Source organism: Rhipicephalus microplus, chromosome 2, assembly GCF_043290135.1.
Source record: "Rhipicephalus microplus isolate Deutch F79 chromosome 2, USDA_Rmic, whole genome shotgun sequence".
Taxonomy (NCBI): Eukaryota; Metazoa; Arthropoda; class Arachnida; order Ixodida; family Ixodidae; genus Rhipicephalus; species Rhipicephalus microplus.
Genome location: NC_134701.1, coordinates 156195823 through 156201822, shown reverse-complemented (window position 1 = coordinate 156201822; position 6000 = coordinate 156195823).

Genomic DNA, 6000 nt, shown 5'->3' with positions numbered 1-6000 from the left:
TAGATATATATATAGATAGATAGATACGATCGAAGTCGCCGGAGTTCGCTAAGAAATGTTTCGCATTTAAAACAACGTGCGTAATGCTGAAGGCAACTTCTTACAGCTCTTACGTAGCTTAAACAAACATTTATTTAATATATTTGGCCAGATAATGGAAGGAAAGTGCAGAAAATCAGTGGGCTATTTTCTGACGCTCTTCTTGCCCACCTATGCTACTCAGGCACATCGGTCGACTGAACCGAAAGTCATCCAGTGTTTGGTTTAGTTGACAGTGAAAGTGTCTATACTCTCTTCACGGGGACTGCGATGTTATACAACTATATATATTTTCTACCACCCCCTCCCCTTTTCTACCCACAGTAGTAGTCGTAGCTTCAACCACACTGTCATGCTTGCAGCCACCCATATCGACCGTCTCGTTATGCTGTATAGCTTCGCGCTTTTCTGTGTGCAGCGTGTGGTGAAAGAATTGTCTGGAAACTCCCTCTCGTGGGAGTAGTTGGAGGAAAATCGCATATGAGAACAACTGGACAATTTAGGGTATATTTCTGCTAGAGAACGATAACCAATATCTGTGCTTCTTTTCTCTAATGCACCACAACCACCGTACTTGCAGGTTGGAGACAGGGTTGCCACTGACTTTCGAGTGAAATTCGCAAAATGACGAACGAAAAGTCACCAAAAGTGGCCCTTTTTCTTTATATTTTGTCAAAAATGTCGCTAGTGTACGTATGTGTGGCGTGCTTTTTATAAAAATTGTTAATTATGTATATTCCTGTGCAGTACAGCATGATCCATAGGCCCTAAGCTATATTCGCGTATTTCAATGCCAGTCGCATCAACCACTACACTATCGGATGGCTTAGTGGGCTTAGAGTCACATCACCCGCTTCACCATAAAAGCGCTAGCTGGGAAAGGGCGTGCGCGCATCAGCAGCGTCACTCAATGCTACCGCCTCACAAAAAAAATTTATGGCACTAGAATAATGTAGCCGATTCTGAAACACCGTAATCCCTAAACAACGGAAATGAGAAAAATCACACCATGTCCACTGACTAAATGACGATGAGTGGGGCGAAGCATCCATCAGTTCGTCCGCGCTTCCATCCGTCCGTTCGTTCTTGCATCTGTCCGTCCGTGCGTCCATACGTCCATGCGTTCGTTCGTCGCAACTCCGTTCGTCCAGCCGTGCGTCCTTCCGCACGTCCGTTAGGGTGCCCTTCCATGCGTCCGTCCGTGCGTCCGCCTGTGCCTCCACCACTGCGTTTGTCTCAGCATTCATCCGTCCGTCCATGCCTCCGTCTGTCCATGCGTTCATCCGGACGTCCATCCATCCGTCCTTGCTTCCGTTCGTCCACCTATTGAACACTGCAAGTACCGCCACCTCGCTTCTGTTTATAACATCTGCATAGGTTTATTGCACCAACAGTTATCACCTAGAGGTGAATCCTTGACTGAGGCGGTTACGTACTACATACATCAAGGACGACTGACCCACGTCATAAGGAGCTTCACCGCTCATAAATGGTTTCTGTACAAATCCTCGTCTCGTGAATAATTTACGCCATTAAAATTACTACGCCGTGTGCTATCGGTGCTAGAAATGTATTCGCATTTTCTTACGATTCCCTTCATGAAGGGGAGGCGGCAATTTTTTCAGCTTCAAAGAAATTGCGGCCGGTGCGGCATTGAATTCATTGCCATGACCTGCGGGTCAGCAGTGGAGGACCTTAACCACTGAATCCCCGTTGCAGGATGTGTAGTAATTTGGGTAAAAGGCTGAATGGAAACTTGTTTTCTTTTCACTTTATTGTAAATTGTGCAGGTGAATAGCAAAGCCATTTTAATAGGCCAGTGAAATCGACTGTAAAACCAGGTCGAGCATAGAGGCTTTTCTTGGAGACTCAAGGTAGATGTGACTATAATGTTTGCCACCAAAAGCTGTTGACGTATGGCGACAGCAATAGAAAGGTGAGAAGTGTACCAAGAACTCTAAATTGTTACCCCTATTTACTAAACACAAGGCTTCATTACTGCTCTCTTGCAGTAGAGTGTAGCCACGGGACGGCTTCAAGCACTCCCATAGTAGAGTAACTAGTACTCTGAATTGTTACCCACCTTTAGGGGTAAAGCTCCTTACCGCGGCACCCGTTCGTCCCTCGTAGCCGTTGTAGTAGTGTGTGATAACTATAACATTTTGACCTCCAAGGTGGTGCCGGTGAGAGATTTCTTCTGCGCGTTGTTGAACAATAAGAGATAATGCTCAATGTACATGCCAATGGCTGCTAAGGGGGAATGAGAGACAGGATAATTCGGCTTTTAGTTAACACACAGGCTGCAAATTTTTTATTGTTCAACAACGCACAGAAGACAAGAAAGGGTTGCCACGTTATACTCGCTGGGCGTAACCTCCTAGGTTTTAGAAAGGTTTAGCGAGCGTTGGGCCGCAGTGCCGTGAATACAGTGAACTAGTATATACCGTGAACTCGAGGTGCTTAACGGTGGGAAGTAGACACGAAGCGCAAGCCGTAAGAAAATGTGCGTGTGCCTCCTCTCGTTCAGTCCTTGTAATGTCCGCTGGATGGCGGTGCTTCTATATGAGGAATATATGATGAAAAGATGCGAGATGGTGGTACTTGGAATGTTGAATAGGTTGACGAACGGACACACAGACAGATGCATGGACGGATGCATGGGTGGTTGCACGGACGGATGGATGCATGGAAGGACGCAGGAGCGGATGTATTGACGAAAGCAGGGACGGACGCACAGATAAACGTGCGGACGCACGAACTGACGCACGCACTGACGGGCGGATGGACGCACGGGCGGCCACACAGACGCACGCATGGATGGACGGAAGCAAAAACGATTGGACGGACGGATGCTACGCCCCACTATCCGTCATTCACTCCGTGGATATGCTGCCATTTTTTAAACACACACGAACACACAAGGCCTCATCAAGTGTGGGGCACGGGTTTGCTTTATGTCCTCCCATAGTAGAGTACTGTAACCCCTGAGAGTACAGACCAAACGTCATTGCCTCTGCAACGGCAATCTGTGTCAAGGTCAGCGAGCGAGCCCGCCTGACCTTATCAACTCAACGACGTCATCAAGCGGCGGCGCCGGTCTCACGCAACGCACGGCGAGCTCCATCAGCCCACGGGCCCGATAGCAGCCCGATGAAGCAATCGGCGCCATCCAGTCTGGCGCGTCTTACGCAATGCGGGGCAAGTTCACTCGTGCTTGGGTGCAACCCAGCATGGCGGCTTCGAATTCGAGAATCATGACGCCACCCAGTAGTGGGTCCCGATTTGAGGAAGCTGACGCCAGCAACGGCGGTTCCGATAGGACGTTGGTGACGTAAGGAACAACCCTGGGCCTATAAAAAAAGCCAAGTGGCCCGTCGACAAACAGCCGACGTATGCGTCAGAGAGAAGACATATCGGCCCTTCTAGTCCCTAAGCTGTCGGCCCCAGTGCCGAATATGTAACGGCTCAATTTCTGTGCTGTATATAAATCTGGCCTTAACTCACCGTCGTCTTGTCCGCTCATCTATCGACTTTGAGCAGAAGCAGTCGCGAGCTGAGAAACACACACTACGAAACGGCTGGTGACCTTGGCGGCCCGTGAACTCGGCGCACTATGCAACAGTGAGGCTCTTCGATTTTCAGGTCTCTGGCAGCTCTCTGCCAGCCAGAGCTAGCCAGAGGTAGCCAGAGGGTCTATCAGATAGTTCCGGTCTGGACAGGAAACAGCGTCGTGGTCGCGTGTGTGTCCGGAAAACGGAGAATGAATTCAGAAATGTATACATCCTTTCGTGGCCCATTTCATCGTTGGCTTTGTCTTTTTTCACCTCTACGTAATAATGCCGCGCAGTATGTACTATGACCTCGAAGGTGAAATCAAAGCTGATATACATGACATTGGTTAAGTGTCACTTAAGACTGGAAAACAGGCCAAGGCAAGTTCTAAAATGGGTCGGATTAGATTGGATTGGATAAACTTTTATTTGGTCCTCCAAAACACAGATCACTGTGTTGCGGGCAGCTCCCACGTGGGGACTGAGATGCCAAGCTCCTCAGCCGCCTCGCGGGCTTGGTGGACAGCCCAGAGCTGATCTGCCAAGGAAGAGCTGCGGATTGCCGCCTCCCATTTGGCAGAGGTGATGTTCGATAAATGAGCGAATTTGGTGCACTGCCAGAGCATATGTTCTAATGAAGATATTTCCCCACAATGTAGACAAAGATTACTTGGTTATAGGTCAGGGTACATGATGTGTAACATTTTCAAAGTATGGTACATCCGTGTTTGCAAAGCCTTAATGTAAGTGCTCGGGGCCGAGTTAGATTTTCGTTAGTGGAGGGAAAATCCTTCTAGACAGGTAGAAATGTTTAGTGAACTCGTTATATGTTGTAAGAATTTCCCGGTTATCCCCTTCACCGGTAGAACGCACCCCGGGGAGGCGTGGTTGGAGAGGTCTCGCACCGCCTCGTGTGTTGCTTCATTGAGATTGGGAGGGGAATCGCTGATTTGTCCAAGGTGACCTGGGAACCAACTCAGGAGATGATGCGTTATGTTCTTGCCTTGCAGTATTCTCAGCGTTTGTTCAGAGACCGCCCCCTTGGCTAACTCCCGTAGTGCTGCCATGGAATCACTGTAGACGACTTCAATGTTATCCATTTTGAGTGCTAAGGCGATGGCCACCTGTTCCGCAATGATTGGGTCTTTCGTCCTTATCGTCGCTGAGTTGGTGTCATCCAGATGTTCTTTTTGTATACGACGCGCACTCGTGGTACCGATACCTGCGCATGTCTAAATTTCGACAAAAACGTAAGTTGGTCAACGTGTGTTTCCGACGTATAATACGCGATAGCTGAGCAGGTATATATCCTCAAGCTCTTTTACGTACATGATCAGTTTCGCGTCATTTCGTGTCGTGATGGCAGTGACTGTTACATATACAAAAAGATGAGCTTGTTAAGCCGTCAGTGTAGCGGCAGCTCACCTTGCGTCGTTCTCGAGGTGGCGTGCGACAGCTGGCTGTTTCGTTCGCGGACGCGGCGAGTGATCGTGCGAGTGTACGAAGTCGTACCCCAAATGCGTACGCTCGAGGATATTATTTCAGCTTTTTGGCGAGCTCAGATACGTGTTTACAAGCGGATAATGCAAAAAAATGGTTCCAAATCTGCATTTTACACCGCAAATGTAGTCGAAAGACGAAAGTCTTGCGCCTGGAAAGAGTGAACAAAACGTTTATTTGATGGTCTGCGCAAGAAAATCGGTGAATGGTATTCTGAAGGCGCTGCGTTAGAGTGCCTCGAGCGCGTAGCGGAGGCGAATGAGCGCATCGAGGCACGTTAGACACAAGCGCCATCTGGCAGTTATCTTCGAAAACGAAGGCATGCAGCCCGCGGAGAAAGATGCGCGCCAGTCTCGCAGGTGATAAGGTGTAGAACGAAAAACTACGGGCAGGGGCCACCACTATGACATCGTAGCAAAGCGTTGGAAACACTTTTTTGAGCATCGCGTTGCACTGTCAGCGCAGCGCGATAAACGCTACATTCCTTAGAGTTACTTGTGTGTGCCTCTTCTAGTATAAAGGCAGACATACAAAACTTCGAAGTGTTGTTATGGCGCCTCAGATATGCGCAATAATTGCTTTTTAATTTTACAATCGCACAGCTACGAACGCTGAACCTTGAGCAATATTGGTGGGCACTGCGAATGAGGTTGGCCATTAAGTGCCGATTGAGGTATCATTAGGGCGGACAAACAGACAAACGTACAGACAGATAGACCAAAGTTTTTCCGTCGAAAATGCCGATGAAACACTATCGTCTTTAAAAAAACACCAACGCGCACGCGGTGCATTGTTTCATTTGAGGCCACGACGGTGGAGTTTGTTTACGTTTACGATGGCTGTCCCAGCGAGCGTTCAATTTTGCGATCTTCGGGCAGCTTCGGGTTGTCTCGTGTTAGCCACACACGTG